General features: G+C 39.6%; 2 long non-coding RNA genes across 4 annotated transcripts; one reads left to right on the top strand and one right to left on the bottom strand.

The window, feature by feature from the left end:
• Window positions 1–1,480: 1,480 nt before the first annotated feature.
• On the bottom strand, window positions 1,481–6,580 carry LOC113961099. 2 transcript variants are annotated; one of them, XR_003532201.1, is made up of 3 exons: window positions 6,012–6,580; window positions 4,163–4,236; window positions 1,481–3,681 (listed from the first exon to the last, which is right to left on the bottom strand). It is a non-coding gene; the product is annotated as an uncharacterized LOC113961099 (long non-coding RNA). The 2 variants fall into 2 exon arrangements; XR_003532202.1 differs by having other exon boundaries at window positions 6,160–6,580.
• Window positions 6,581–6,621: 41 nt separating this feature from the next.
• Window positions 6,622–15,730, top strand: LOC113961098. Of its 2 annotated transcripts, none has more exons than XR_003532199.1 (3): window positions 6,622–6,735; window positions 7,915–8,019; window positions 15,325–15,730. It is a non-coding gene; the product is annotated as an uncharacterized LOC113961098 (long non-coding RNA). The 2 variants fall into 2 exon arrangements; XR_003532200.1 differs by lacking the exon at window positions 6,622–6,735 and adding an exon at window positions 6,824–6,925.
• The last annotated feature ends 819 nt before the right edge of the window (window positions 15,731–16,549 follow it).

The raw sequence follows: 16,549 nt of genomic DNA, 5'->3' as shown, positions 1-16,549 counted from the left end.
TTATTGTGTCACAGCTGTGCTTTGTAGATCTAAACCAGCACTACATGTTTAAGCGACTGACCTCTTACAGCTCTGAGCTACACCTTGCCCTTTCCACTGTTGCTACCCTTCCCCCCCCACACTCTTGGGGCTTTCACTGCCTAGAGGCATGGCTTTTCAGATCTGGAGTTTGGATGCCAGTCCAAAATGCTTGTACCTCCTGATGGGTCAGGTAAAGAATCAGGCAAAAGACATGAGCTGCACAACTGTGTCAGGCAAAATGTACCCTGGGGTTGATGCTACACAGACCTCTCCTCATTTGGACAAAAAGGACTGATATTTGAGATATTCTCATCCTAATTCTGCTGAATTGATCTCAGGCTGACAAATATAACTTTGTGCCTCTGCATTTATCTCTTCTGAGACGTCTCTAAGTGCTAAGCACTGGTAAGTTACAGAACTCTCCCAATAATTAGCAACAACTACAACATAGATAAACCTTTTGTGAAACGTATTTTATACAATAAGAGGGCTTGCAACCACAACACAAAAGCATTTTTGTATATCCCATATTGGTTCCTTTGCTTAGTTAGCTGGTTTCTTTCATTAGGGGCTACCCTTGACCTGCTGTTTTCTACACTGCACCTATTTACCAGCATCACTTGCAACTTGTATTCTAAACAAGTTCATTATGTTGAACATATTGGTTGGAAAAAAAAAGTCAACACCATTTAAATTGCCAAATCCATTACCTTTATACAGGTGAGTACTGAACCGAATAAATAGTGCATTCTCTTTTGGGAAGGTCTGTTTAATTCAAAACTCCCTAGAAAGATGTTTGAAAACAACATTCATAAACATATCAATGTGATGCCTATGTTCTATGTACATTAAGTACATTAAGTACATTAAGTACATTAAGTATTCATGAAGCAACTGTGTGCTTTGACAGATGACTGTGTCAATATTTGTGTCCAGGTTATTTAAAAGTCAAGTAAAACTTGAATTTTTAGGGCATGCCGTGGTTGCCTGTGTGTGTTATTTACGTTACACAAAGGCGCAAAGCCTTCAGAAACACAGATTCATTTGACACCACCATCTGGTAAAAACAGGTGTAATACCAATTAAAATCCACTTGAGGATACAGCTACTCCAGGTTAAGTATTTGTCCCCATAGCAGGAATTTGTCAGTCCAAGTTTTATATTTCCAATGTATATCCAGGCTACCGTTTCCTTACCTAAAAATCACCAGAAAAGCAACAGCAGACTATATAAGCTGTCAAACCAAACACACCGACACTCTCTCCTTAATGTGCCTGTTTTCTCCCTCTATTTGTCTCCTGAGTAAGAGTTGTGGTGGGTTGGCCTTGGCTGGACACCAAGCTGCTCTATCACTTCCCCTCCTTAGCAGGATGGGGCAGGGGAGAGAAAATCAAATGTAAAAAAACCTTGTGGGTCAAGATAAAGACAGTTTCATAAAACAAAAGCAAAAGGCACATGGAGATGGGAAAAAAAAACCCACAACCAAACAAAAGAACAACAAACAAACCCAAAAGATTTGCTTTCTACTTCCCATCAGCACATGACATCCATCCACTTTCTGGGACTTCCAGTACACTTAGTAGATTGCTCCAGAATAGGAACATCATAAGAATTAATGCCCCTCCCCCTTATCCTTTCTCTTTAGCTTTTATTGCTGAGCAAACTCCCTTTGGTCAGCTGTCCCAAACAAGATCTTGCCCCCTCCCAAGATTTTGCCCATCCCCAGCCTACTGAGGGGAGAATGTTGAAGAGACAGCCTTGATGCAGTAGCCAAAACACTGGTTATCAACACCTTTCTAGCTGCCAATACAGAGCCAAGCACTACAAGGGCTGCTGCAGGGAAAATTAACTCCCTCTCTACCGGACCCAATACAAGAGTGAAGAAAACCACTGCCTTCCCAACTGGTCACTATGTAAATGATACACTTCACTTGCTGCAATGTTAAAATCTCAAAACCAGCTACAACTGTGCATGTATTTTCTCAGTGAGGCTACCAGAATGTACTTCACATTCTTCATAAACTACTATCATTACATTTACTACAAATGAGCCCCTTTGCTGGGCAGAAGGGGCAATGGATTTATGTTCAAGAATGCCCCCACAGATAGACTGTTTCCATGGAACAGAGCAAGTCTTAATCTTAGGTGCAGTGTGTTAAAACGTGAAGAGTAATTTGGAACAAGGTGGTTTTCTTTCTGTGCACACCTCTCAGAAGTTCTGATTTGCGGCTTCTGGTATGGAGAGCCCTCTTCCAGAGAGGGCTGGAGGCATGTAACAGGAAGGAGGGGTGGTACAACACCTAGCTCACAGATCTTTGTTCTCTTGCTCTCTTAAAACCACCTCAGAATCTGCTCTCCTTTTTACTGTTTAATACTACCAACTCCAAAAATTGGTCAGACATTGTATTCAGGTAAAACAGAGGAAGGGGAAAAAGAAAAATAAATAAGTAGTCTGACATTTTATTTAAGGATACAATCCAGTTAGCCACTCATACAAAATAAAAGGCAGTCCTAATGCTTAACACCGTATTTCATGTTTACCAACATTACTATTTTAGTAATCTGTGACCCTTACACCCACCTATTCCTCCCTCTACCTCACCTTTTTTCACTTTCCACCCCACAATGAAACCTGTATTACACACTGAAGCTTAAGGTTCTACATTTTTTCCTGTTGGAAGGTAATTAACATTTTAGATATCCATCATCAAAACTTGGCGTTAGCTGTTGCTCTCTAGAGTTGGGGGTTTTTGTTGTGTTTTTTGTTCATTTGTATAAAATCTTAGAAGCTACTCCTGTCAGTCTTATACTTCTAAGAACAAAGACCCATGAGCAAAACTCCAGAACAGATGGTATCCTCAGAGGATATAATCCCTAACAGAAACCCTAAACTTTCAAGTGCATCCAGTAATTACATGTTGGGTCATAAAAATTAATTACTCTTGTCTAAACCTTCTTCCTTGTTGACAAACCAAAAATGAACTTAGACTTAGTATTACATTCAATACTGAAAAATCAGACATTGGAAGATACACAATTTCAGCATTTGCTCTTTTGATAAAATTTATTTTTGTTAAGTCTTCCTAATAAAAAACCAAGCAGCATTTCCAGTTGTTATCTCAAGAGTATTTCACTCTACTTCAAGTTTAGTTGAAGTACCATACTACAGAGCTGATCAAGGTAGTAATAAGCCAAGATTACAGCTTTCCATGTTGTAGAGATACCTTTACTGCTATTTTTAAATCCAGGTTTGCTACATTTAAATTTTTACTTTTGCTCGCCACAATACAAATCTCAGCTAACCCTATCTCTGAGTACTATAATGGTTTTAGTGGTTACATCCCAACCACTTGGCAGCTCCTAGGGTTTGTTGAGTCCAAAGGGGTACATTGGTATCCCAACAATAATTCAGAGGAAGTCAGGACTGTCAAACAGAAGCAACTGCTATCATAGCTTGGGAAAGGTAGAAATTCTAAGAACAGAAACATAAATCTTCATTTTTTGTCTACATAAACATTACCAGACACTGCCCCAATACAGTTAAAAGTGACTTGTGTTACTACGTGCAGGCTTAATAGTCCATCTTTTAAACAGTTTTTTGTTTCTTATGGATTAGTGCTGCACAGTCAGTTGGTCTCAGGCTGGTTCTAACAATTCTTCCTGGGGAAAAAAAGTAAACACATTGTGAGACTGGACATATGGTAGCACATAGCTGTTTTCAGTAACATCCTCTAAATCTGTGAGACTGATACAAAATTACAGGGATCAGCTTCCCCTTCCTCCTTTTGGGAAAAAAGTGAAAAGCTGAAGTGTGCATATCTAATTTTTAAAAAACCTACAAGCAATAGGAGCTCTTTGCCCACCTAATCAAGAGTTCAGATACTATTTACAAGCTGGTGGCAGTAATAACACTTTCCGGATGATGGGGTTCAACAGAATGTTTTGTACTAACTCATGCATATGATATGACTGTGACATAGTATACAACAGTTTGAGAGAACACTAATAATAGAAAGACAAGATTTAGTAATTTTGTGTTGAAAAACAAGCAGCAGCTCTGATATTATGTACATTACTAGTAATGGATTACACATGCATTTCTCCTGTCTGTGTCCAACAGGTTCATATGAAGAGTCCCCACCTTACTCCCCAGCCTTGCAAAAAATTCATTGTCTGTAGTGCCAAAAATCTGGATAGACTTCACAGGTTCATTTTCTATAAGCAGCAGTAGTAAAACATTAGGTGCGTCTGTGTTTTTTATGTTGTTAAAGTAGATTTGCACATTTCATTGCATGAAACTTTCCAATCCCAGTATTTTCAAGAGTATTGAAGGAGTTTCATTACTGCACTGAAGATTTCTGCTACATTCTTTCCTGGAAAAAAAAACCTAAAAAAACCCCAGGGATATAGTACTGGATCATTCTTACATCACATTTCTAGTACTCATCAAGAAGTTCCTGGCTTCAAAGACTTGGATTACTGGCCCTATCCTTGCATATGGAGGTTACACAAACCACAGTTTCAGCAATGAAGAAATGTTTCATAATGCATGCAATTTTTATTGATGCCTTGTTTATACTACTGAATTTGGTGCTGACTTGCACTACTCTGCTTTTCAATAGTTTTGGCTTTTTCAAGATTTTGCAGTGAAAAAACATCTTGCACATAAGATTCCAAGCTTTCATGTTTTGCCAGTCTTTTGATGTTTTCAGTCCTTGTATTCTGAACTGCTCCACTGCATGATCCCCCTAAAACAAACATGAAAAAGCATGGGCTTCTCTTGGACACACTGGACGTACTGGTTTAATAGGCCACTCACACCAAATTTTTTGACTTCATGGTTTCCACTTTGCTTTTGCTGATGAGAATGTAGCCATGAGGCTATCTCACTCTCACTGTTTCAGTTCTAATTTCTGCTCTAAAGTCATGCTGACAAACTTCTTTTTCAACAGAAAGTATGCTTTATTGTAGGAGTAGCCTGAAGGACAGAGCTGCACAAGAGATTGTTGTTACCCTAAGAGGCAAGTTGCAGGACAGCTCAGTGCAATCAGTACTTTGTGGCTTTTTTCTACATGCCCTTCTCATGCTCAGAGGCTTTCACCACACAGGGCTGTCTCCAGAAGCTCCTGAGCTCCCAGCAAAACACACTAGAACTCTGTAACAAGCATTCACAGCATTAAACATCCTGGCACAAATCTGTCAGCCTTAAAATATACTTTACACTTCCAAAAGTGCATCAGGGAAAGCCCAGAAAAAGAGTAGACTATATATTATTCAATACCAAACAGTCCTATAGCTGGATTAAATCTCTTTATATTGTTCTTACACCAGACATTAATAACAAACCCTAAAATCCACAAAAGCAAACCATTTTTTTTCACCATTGAAGTAGATTTTCATCTTTTCTGTAGCTGAGTATTCTGAAGCCATAGATATCTTTTTACAACAGGAAAACTAGAGACCACAGCAGGAGTATGGAAAGTTATGTACTATATACTTGCAAATGTATGAAGTCATGATAGACAGGTCAGCTAAACAATGCTAAAAGTGGCCATTATAATTTTAGTTTTTCCTCTTTTAAATGAGATTCTTCATTTTAAAAGACTGAAGGATAAAATCTACTACCTAGCTGCTCAACCATACAATTTCAACAGGTTGGTTTTTATTTTTTTGTGGTTTTTTGTCCTTGCAAAAACAGGGAGGAGAAAGGCAAATAATCAGCTCCTTAAAACAGTTTGAGCAGAAACTCCTGTTTACCTCAGTCACTCTGGGCAGGAATGAATGGGCAACACAAAGGCCAAAATTCAAGTATTAGAACTGATCACCCCTGCAAAATCAAGCTCACAGCACTTAAAAAAGAGCAATTAATCAATTGCCAAATACTTAAAATTTCACAATTAAATTATTGTGGATAAATGAATATGTGATTGTGAATAAATGAATAAATATTTTATACAGAACACATATTTATTAAGAAAAGCCAAGCACACTGTGCTCTCGGGGCATCTTTGGGTCATGCTGGTACTTGCTGCGACCATCAACAGACTTCCACTGGTTCTATCTGGAAAAAAAACCCCACACTTTACTTGGAAGAGTGACAAAGATATATGAACAATACAAGGAGCCCAGAAAGAATACTTGAAAGAATTGCCCGGTTTCCAAAAGACAGCAGGCTCTGCATGTTCCCATCACCACAATCGAAGATTACAAGTTGATTAGAATTTGATTAGAAGTTGATCACAACTGCTCCTCTGCACAGTCCTGCTGTGGGATTGATCGGTGCCCTGCTGCTCCCGCCTTGCCCCAGAGGGCTGAACCACTACTCCCGAAAGGGAGGGAGGATGCCATGCGCTGCCTTCTCCTCCTGCAGCGCAGAGACAACATACTGGGTCTGCCGCACACGTGAGGCTATAGCTGTGGCTGTCCAAGCAGATGGAGTCCTGAGCAGGTGAAAGGCGCTGAGATGCGAGGCAACACTAGCCGGGGCCACCCACTGCAACACGATGGAGACACCCCAAGGAGGGAGAAGGGGAGCTCCACAACACCGCCAGGTGTGCATGCGCAGTGTGCACCCAGCGCAGTGTGAGGGAGTGGCATGGGGGCCGGGGTGGGGGGGTTCACAGTGTAGGAAATAAATAAGGTGGTTTTATTACACGCAGGGGTTTCCATAGGTACCTCAAGTCGAGATACCTAGAAGCCATTTTGTTTGAAGAGGTGGGGAGCCATTTTGTGGTCGAGGACTGGTGGGCTGCTTACAGGTACTTGTTGCTTTCAGTTCTGCCTACAGTTACCTACTGCTGCTTACAGTTACAGTGTGAAGGCGGGCTGGAAAGTATGTAAGGCAGTAAGACCAGTCTGGGCTCACTGCCAGGGGACCATGCGGCTGGGGCAGGGAAATAACCTGGTAGGTTGGTTAAAACAACCAATGGACTGCAAGAGGAAGATTATATTGCCTTTTAAGGAAGAAAAGAAGTGGGGCTTGGCATGGGAGGAGTGAGGAAGTTATTATATAAACCAAGGGATCTTAAAAGGGCTCATCCCTTCCATTCAGGGTGTGCTTGGACCTGGCCACAAGTCTGGTGCACCCAGTGAGCTGATAATAAAGTTCTTTGTTTCACTTTATTTGACCGCCTCCAAAATTTTAATCAGAGATATTTCTCACAATGGTGTTCCCTGTTCCTTGTGGAATTTCCCAGTATTCCCTGTTCCTTTGTGGTGAGAGGGATGCGGAGGAGAAGTTCCCGGTACTCCCTGCTCCCTTGTGGAAGTTTCCAGTGTTTGCTGTGCCCTTGTGGGTGTCACATCACAGTGAGATGACTGCACGTAAACGCCCTCATCTCGTGACCATGATGTCTCCCAAGTTGAGTTATCTATCCCCAGGTTGAGTTTTCTCACCTTTTGTAGGTGTAGCTAATGTCACCAAGATAACTTCTACAATACAATTTGCTTATTAAAAAAACCCTAAGAAACCAAAAAATAACAAACCCACAAACCAACAAAAAAAACCCCCAAAATTTTGTGTTTCAAAAATTGTGTAAGATTATATCACATAAGTAAATATACGTTAGATAGGCAGAGAATATGTATTAGTTAGGCAGGTTCATGTAAATTTTACTGTATATAAAAGCTGTAATACATGTCCAAGTCAGGAGGATGATTTATTAAAGCCTAGGTAGTTAGAGGAAAAAAAGATAAATATGAGAAAAAGTCAAAGGGCAAGCAAATGTCACCACTTAGAGCTTCTGGAGAAGCCTATGTACTTTCAGGAGTGCAGCATTAGTTTACAGAAACTAGTTTTTGGGTCATTATGCTTAGATGTACCTCTAAAACAGACAGGGTATAGTCGTGCTCTGTTTATAGCAAAACTAAATTAATGTTAACATTAATTTTTAGCACATTCACCTTTGTTAGCTTTGACTTGTCACTTGAAATTCCGTTTTCTACATGAAGAAGATTATCTTGAGCATTACTTCAAGCCAAACTTATGCATGCATAAAGGTCAGCACTTTGAGTAAAGTGATACTTACAATATACAAGTAGTCCATCTTGGGGAAGACGCTGATGAGATTGTTGATGACAGTCAAGCCAGTAAATCTGTGGAGATCAGTAACTCTGTGTTACTGATACAGTCAGGTGTTGATTTGCAGCTCAGGGACAGCTGCCTGGACAGAAGTTTAAGTCAAATATAACTAGTCCAGATTTTGATTATGTAAGTGAACAGTATGAAGAAAAAAATTTAAATGTTTGTGGCATTTATTATTCCTGCCTGTGGATACAGGAGAGCTTGAATAGGTGCATGAGAATCATTCTATCTATAAAACACTAACTGATTATATGAAAAATGTAGTCATTTCAGGTAGAATCCCCTTCTCGACCCGCTGCCTACAATGCTTTGGATACATCCCAAGACATGATTGGCTTTCTGGGCTGCCAACAGACATGGCCAGGTCAATGTTCAATTTTTCATCCACCAGGATGCCCTAGTCCTTCTCCACAAGGCTGCTCTGAATCCATTCATCCACCGGCCTCTATTGATACTGAGGATTGCCTGTTCCTGGGTGCAGAACCTTGTACTTGGCCTTGTTAAACTTTAGGAGGTTCTCATGGGTCCACCCCTCTAGCCTGTCAAGCTTTCTCTGAATAGAATCCCTTCCCTCAAGCCTTTCAGCTTTGTAGTGTCTGCAAACTTTCCAAAACAATCAGATACCATGAGAAAATGGTGATCAAAGTACTTTTCATATAGTAAATATGGATTAGGGACGTTGGTCACACATCCCGCAGCTGTCTCCTTACTGAAAAACTTGTTAGATGGTAAAAATAACCATTGGAACAATTTACAAAGGGAGGGAGATGATACTGCATTGCTGGATTTATTATCTTTTTCAATCTGATTGATTGAGTCCAATCATGGTTAGAATTTTGGTTAGAATTTGAAAGTGGCAACATAATTCAAAAAAGGAATTATTTCATATGATTGCTGCTCTAGATTCTCACAGTGAATCTAAATTCCTAATGTCTGAATTTGTGATCATATTATTTATTATAACTGTCCTCATGAAACCAGAACATGTTAAATTGAAGGCATAACTAACAACAATTCTTAGTTATGTAGTGGATAAAAATACCCTCTTAAGGTGGAAACAGATACCATACTGCCACATTCAAATAGCTAGGAGCTTTAGCAGAAGGTAATTCTGAGTTGTGCTTTGACAGGTCAGGGCACTGCTGTCTGTTGTTCAGATTATTTATTGTACATATTGCATAGTTAGCAGTAGTGAATTTAGCTGTTTTGATGCAAAGCCCTGTTGTAGCTTTTGTGGACCCTTATGGGGAATCTGAACTAAACCATTGATCTGCAGCATGCATTGGCTGAGTTATTCCAATCTGTCAACTTAGCCAGAGGGCATGACTTAATCACCCTCCAGTGATTAAGACAGAATAGCTTATCTACCTATTGAAAGACAGGAGACATTCAGCATTTTTGGCTCTGAAGTTATTGATGAGTTTTTTTTTCTGGTCTAATAATTGAAATTATTTTTTTTCTTATCAGTAGGTGATATTTTTCAAGATGGTTTCAGCCAGATTTGTTGAAGGGCTGGAGAATATTAAGTTCTTGAAGGTTTTCTGAAAAATCATCATCTGGCTAGCCCAAAGTGTAGCGTGCAGTTCTTGTCATCCCATCACCTGGAGAAAGCATGGGACGGAGTGGTGGTAATATCTACACTCACTGAGGTATGCATACTTCTCCACGATTTTCTTTTAAATCCATAAAGCCACCTTGCAAGTGTCACTGCAACATTCCAGCAGCAAGGTACCTATGTCTCCAGGTATGTGTGGACAGGATTTGTGTTAACACTGAAAGAGCCTATTTTGGATGGCATTGGCTTTAGCTCTATAAAATACTTCACATCAGCAGTGATCTCTTAATTCACTCTTAGTTTTCGTTTTCAAAGTATAATTCAACAGCTGGCAACTGACATCCCTAGAAGACAGCTTCCCCCCAGTCCCCGCTCCCCCACTCCCGGGGAAATATAATGTCAAATCAAGTTTGTTCTTGATAAATTTACCACTCCATGCAAGGGAGATTGCAGTTCAGTATTCAGTCTCACTCTTCAAAGGTGGTGTAGTAGAAACAGTTCTGGCTCCTCATCCTTTTCAGTAGTCATTGATTTCCTGGGAGCACTAACAAGCAGTCAAATTTTGAATCTCTGATAAACATCTTGTTTTGTTCCTCTCTGTCTGGGTGTGTCCTTAGTTTTCCTTAGTGATTTCTAACACTCACTTCTAAAGCTAAAAATTCCCTGTTGTACTTTCTTCAGCAAGAAAACTAGTTCCTGCCTTTCCTGGTTTCTGGCCTCTTGTTTCTGTTCCCAATATCAATTAACTGCTCCATGAGGTCAGTGCTGGTATTTGTGGCAGCATGCCACAAAACAGGTCCCCGTAATGGGCAGGACTCCTTAAAAACAAGTGATTCTGCGTTGGGTACACTATAATGTGCAAAAGAAGAAAATAAAATAAACAAAAATAGTTAAATATAGCCTGACCATAGTCAAGAAATGTTAAACATTTGTGCTTTAGTTCTAGGTGTGTGTTGCATAGAAAGCTTGCAGATCCACCTGTTGTTTTCTTTCTTTTCCTCATCTAGAATAAGGGGCTGCTGTATATACAATGTTTTAGTAGTATTATAGGAATTTCTACCTCAACATGATAAAGAGAGTATCTCGAGGGAGCATCATGTGTAAAAGCTGAAGTACCTCTAAAGTGATTTGTGAGTCATTAGTGTGACATTGCTCCTGCTCTGCTGTGTTGAGTGATTTGGAGCACTCTCAAAGTCAGGCTTCCTTCATGCCTTCACTGAATTCCCACCAAACTTGCAGGGTGTGATTTCCTTAGCTTTTTGTCTGCTTCGTTTCTTGACGTCTTGTTTTCCTGCCGCCCACCAGAGGTCAGTGTAATGCCGAGAATGGAGACGAACAAGGCCAGGACAATAATGCTGAGTTTCCGGTAGTTGCTAGAATTATAGGAATTACTTGAGTGTAGCAGAGATCTGTCTAGGAGTGTACCTCATATTTTGTCAGTGCCAGCTGAATTAGGGAAAGGACATGAAGCCAGCAATAGTTCAATGTGAAGTCACCTGTAGATGGTGAGATTGTTAGAGGTTGACAAACCTCCAGCAACATGAAGCTTGATATGGCTCTCAGAGGGTGTTAACATTAATCAGAAGCATTTCAGATATTCTGGAGAGCCAAAGAAATGGCCAAGTCTTGTCAAGCTCTTGTCTCTGTGCTCCTTGTGCTAACATACGTATTTGCAGTTTGAATGAGAAAATTGTTTACTTGATATTCAGTTTTTCACCTTGTATTCATTTCTATATTCTTGTATTAGGAGGGAAGATGAACAAGTTCTCAGGATTTGTGCCTTTATAATTTGATTTGTTCTTATCAGTTTTAATAGTTCTCCATGGAAGAGACTTTCCTGAGTTTCAGGCTCTTTTTCCTTATTCTTACTACATTTTCCTGTGTTCATTAGGAAATAATCCCACCTATTTTGAGGTAGAATGGCTGGATATAGCATACAAAATTCCAGCTGAGTCTGCACTACTGGCTTCTACAGAAACTCTGCATTATTTTTATTATTGTTCCAACTCTCATTCATTAACAGACTTCACTCTTTCCATTCTGTTTCTTACAGCACCTGTTCATTAAACAAAGGTTTTCACTGGACTACAGTGACACATGAATTTCCTTCAGAAATTATGATGTTAAGAGGAAATATTTCAGGACACCTAGCATAAAGGTTTTTTCTCCTTTATTTTTTTTATTTGCCATTACTGAATTTGTTTGCCATTGTATTTGCTTGTTCAGCTGACTCATGCAGGCCCTTTGGAAGTTCCTTTCAGCTTTACTGATAGTCTCAATAACTAAGTATATTTAATTATAAAACCCAGTAAAATACTTGGTGCTTTAAGAATTCTGAGAAATGTATAAGACTTTTTTTTTTCAGAAATTTTTGTAGCCACTCTGTATCTTAGGTCTTCACCTGGTGCATTGCACTTGGAGCTTGTTTCTTAGACTGAATGGTTTTTCCTGTTTGTTCTGTGATTTCTTTCCCTACTAGAAAGACAATAGCCTAGGTTATCCTTGATGAAAAACATATTTTGAACAAGTGTCTTGTCCCTCTATGGTGTGAATTCAACAGTTGACTCTTTATTTTGTGGTACTTCTAGGACCAAATGTTTGGTAGAAATAAGGACAAGAAATACTTAACCCAGGCTCAGGCAAATCAGTTAGTAAACTAGATTTTCATGCACTCTGAGCATCCCCAAAAGAGGACTCATTTACTAATGTGTAGTGTAATCTGAGCACCAGTGACACACAACAGGCTGCTCTCTTAAATATTCTTTTAGGATAAGAAATTTCCATTATTATATAAATAATTATCACAATTAATGAAAAAGCCACAGAAAGTCAGTATGGGAATTGCTTGGTGCAGAGATCTGCACAGCAGCATATATCTATTTACTCTTGAATTAAGAAGAAAACTTTAAACTGGTGCAGGAAAATGACACATTAGTGCTTGGCATAGCATCCACTGTTCTGCTGAGCAGTCTGATGTGAGCTGCTCAGCTGCTCTGTGGGGATGGTAGATGAACCTGCCCCAGTTTCTGGTTGTGAGAATTTGTCATTTCTTAAACCAAAGGATTCTTAATTTTTGTGTAGGTGGACTGATTCTTTTCAGAGCAACATATTTTGTGCATATATTGGCACCGTCTTGCAATGTATATGGTATACATACTACACTTGTTTCTGATACATTCCAACATTCTAGAAATATCTTTTATTTTCAAAACGTTAGTTAATGTAAACGTGCACCCACTCATTCTTGCCATCATTGTTGCGGCTTTGAACTGTTTATTTGTTGTTGAAAAGCTCAGTCAAGGTGGGCACTGAGTAAACATGATAACTATTTGTTTCTCTAAACTACCACCCTGTAGTAGTGGTAGTGCTGGTAGTGTTTTTAGGGTGGTTTGTGAAAGTGGTGGCTTGTGAACTTCTTTCCATGGAGGTTCAGTCTCATTACGGCACTTTGCATGGTTGTCAGGAGGAGAGTGTTCTGTTAATTTGACACTGGGCACATTTGAAGATGGCTTCTAGGTTTTGTTTCACTAATCTTTTCAGTTTTCTTGGAATAAGGTTCTTTTAGTCCTGTGGAAATGGGCAGGACAACAGTGAGAAAGATTACAGTAACTTTGCTTTTCTTCAGGGTGTGTTCTGTTCACAGAATCCTTTGAACAGATCTGAGGCTCCCTACTTGTTCCTTCCCTGTTCTTTAATTTCAAGTGAAAAGGGGTGGAAGAGATCCCACATTTGTTGTGCAGGAAAGGGCTTGTTTATTCTTGTTCAGATAATCAGGAGATGGTGTCTGGGTACTCAAATTACTGGTAGGTTTTCTTGGCAAATGTGTTCCATAACCACAACTCCTCTTTATAAGAATGGAGCACGTTGTTTTGTTGCAGAGCAATGTATCCCTTTTCTACCTTCTGGTTCTATATAGGTTTGAGAAGTTGTAACAATTTCCTCTGCACTGACTGTGTTGCCAGCATTTCTCATTCTGAAAAGGGTGCTAGCATGTCATTACTGTAAAAGCTGCTGCCTACGAACAAATGAGGTGCCTTGAAAATCACCATGTTTCTGGGTCACTGGGAAGCAGGGGAACTGGAAACACAGAGAGGTGCTGACAAACAGACAAAGTTTCCAGTGAGAGGAGTATTTAAAAATGGCCAGCTCAGAAAACAACTGACACCTTTGATCTTGCCTTTTCTGTACTGTTCTGGCATTTCTGTTCTGTGTCCCTGTTAGAAGTTCCTAGTCCTGATGTGCTTAGGAGTTCCCTAATTTGGACTAACAAGGAAAGAAGTAGTGCCTTTTTAAATCCAGGATATTTCAACACATACCTATGTCTCTTCCAACTCAGAATATTCTGTGATTCTATTTCAAGTGAAATGTTTGCTTGATGACCAGCTTTTCTAGTCAGTGAGCAGTGTTTTTTTACCTAATGGGAGCAGTGAGCCATACTTACTCCTAGCCAGAGAAAGCAGTTATGCATATACTACAGTTCTCTTCTACTTATATGGTAGACCTGATGCTTCCTAGAAATCTGGAATGAATCAGTGACAATTGTTGAGGGATCCTGTGAAAGGAGGTAGTTAGGTGCAAGCTGAAGATGGCATGACAATTCATGCTTCTTGTGACCTGCTTCCATAGAGCCCACAGGAAAAAGGGCAGGCTGGAGAAATTGCCTTGGCTTGCAGCAAGGAGCCCACAGAACTGGAAATCAGTTCAATACATACATTTTTCTTCCTTCTTTCTCCCTTTCTTTCTTCTGCCATATACCTCTATAGTATTATTTGATGACCCTTGATCTTCTGCTTGATTCAGTATATTTTAATGTATTCTTTCTGAGTAGGATATGAAATTCCGGGAGATTTTTCTTTTTAAATGACATTACTGTGGGATTCAGAGAAGGACTATTCAGTTGTGAGGCTGTGCAGTAGCTGAGACATGATGCTGTCTGCTGGTGGTAATATGCAGAATCAACTTTATTTTATACTAAAGCTGCTCATTAACCCTCACCATTGTAGTTTCACTGGAAAAATGTGTTGGCTTGACATAGGCTAAGATAATCAGAGCTTTTCTTTCATTTCGTGATTACACATCCTCTTTAATTAGCAAATTGTAGACTAGAAGATCATTTCAGGCTGCAAAGAGAAAAATGTCAGTATTTATTGACAATATTTGTCCCACTCACTAACGGCAATTATGAACTATGAATTATAAATGATAAATTATATGCTGTGGTATTCATTTGTACTGCAACACAAATAAGTTTTCAATTCTTGCCCCGTACATATTAAAACCTACATAGCTTCATTCACCATGAAAACAGGAAACAAGTTTTCAGTTCTCCTTGAGTAGTTTTGGCTTTACCTTGATCTAAAGCAGCCGCTGGTCACAGCTGTCCATTCTATAGAAGAAGGTTGTGTTCAGGGACCATTGAGGACGTTCCCAGTTTCAGTTGCAGCCCTGCACATTGATTGCATAAGAGGCTGAGCCAACTGAGGAACTAGATACCTCAAATCCCTATGCCTCCTTGCAGACATGCCTCCTAGCTGGGCTAAATACAATGCCAAAAACTCTGGAAAGGGAAGGGTAAGACTTTTGTTATAGCCTTCCTATTGACCATTGTAAGTAGTACCTTTTTTTTCTGGTTCTCATTCTGAAATAATTAACTCTCCCTTTGCAGGGTAGAGAGAGATAGGCTTCAAAGCCAGGGGCAATGTGGCATCACTATAGTATTCTCAGCATTGTGAAGACTGTATTCCTGTGTGGATCTGATCCCAAGTCAGCGAAGTCCTGATTCTACACTGCGACACACTAAGACCTGTGCATGTGACTCAGTATGGGCATAAAGTTGGAAGTCTTTTAGAGCATCCTGATATCCATATGAAAACAGTTTTCAAACGCAGGTGTCACTATTTCACCGTGCTTGTTGGACTATTTATCACTATGTAGTGCTGGCTTTGCTTACCAATAGGTACTTGCTGTTTCACTCAGACTTTCCAATGGAAGACTCTGCTGCTACCTGGTCAGGTTCAAATTTGTCATTTAAATGTCTGGAATAAATGCAGATTTCCAAAGCTGACATGTAATTCCCTACTGTTGTTGTATTAACCATCTCAACTAATTACAACCCAGAATATATGCAGCTAGTCTGGAAGTTTGCCTCTAGACTGGCAACCAGATAGTATTTTGTCCAAAACTGCATTTTCTTAAAACTTAAAAACTCTGCTCTGTGTCAGGAAATGACTACAGGAAAGGCTTTTGTTTCTTAATAGATCTGCTTACTAGATTCAGGAGGTTAGAATAAACAAGCATCAACCAACTTTTCCTCCTGCTAAGCTTTGAGTCCACTTATCTGAAAGGAATACACCAAGTCTTCTTTTGTACATTTTTCATGGAGTTGCTTACTGAATGCCAACTTTTGTAAGTCCTTTGAAAACAATGGTTTCCCTTTTCCTACTCAATGTTTGTTCTCACAATCATATGCAGACAGGAATTAAGTTAGCTTGCCTTTCAAATCCCGTGCTAAATTTGGGACTGTCAGAAATTACTTCATTTTAATGTGGACATACTGATATGAAGTTCCAGGAGAATAATAAATACAGAATGCCCAAAAGACCTGCCTGAGAAACATAAGTTAAAAAAAAAGTTTATTGTTTTAATATGGAGTTACAGAAGATGAATTGGAATATCTTAGTTACAATTGATACACTTCAGGGATGAATGCTTTTATCAGCCACAGATACCAATTGTGCTTCTTTGTGACATGTTTAGACAGCACATGTTGCCTTAGTGTACTGCTCAGGTTTCCACTGCTATAGACAGTCTGTCATCCTGGCAGTTGTGAACTCACAGTCTTCTTTTTTCCTGCCACCAAAGTTTGGCACACGAGTCACTAGGTGTTGTAT

This window comes from Neopelma chrysocephalum, unplaced genomic scaffold (assembly GCF_003984885.1).
Source record: "Neopelma chrysocephalum unplaced genomic scaffold, ASM398488v2 Primary Assembly neopelma1_97034, whole genome shotgun sequence".
Lineage (NCBI taxonomy): Eukaryota > Metazoa > Chordata > Aves > Passeriformes > Pipridae > Neopelma > Neopelma chrysocephalum.
The sequence above is the reverse complement of the archived record's forward strand: the minus strand, read 5'-3'. Positions and strand labels throughout refer to the sequence as shown.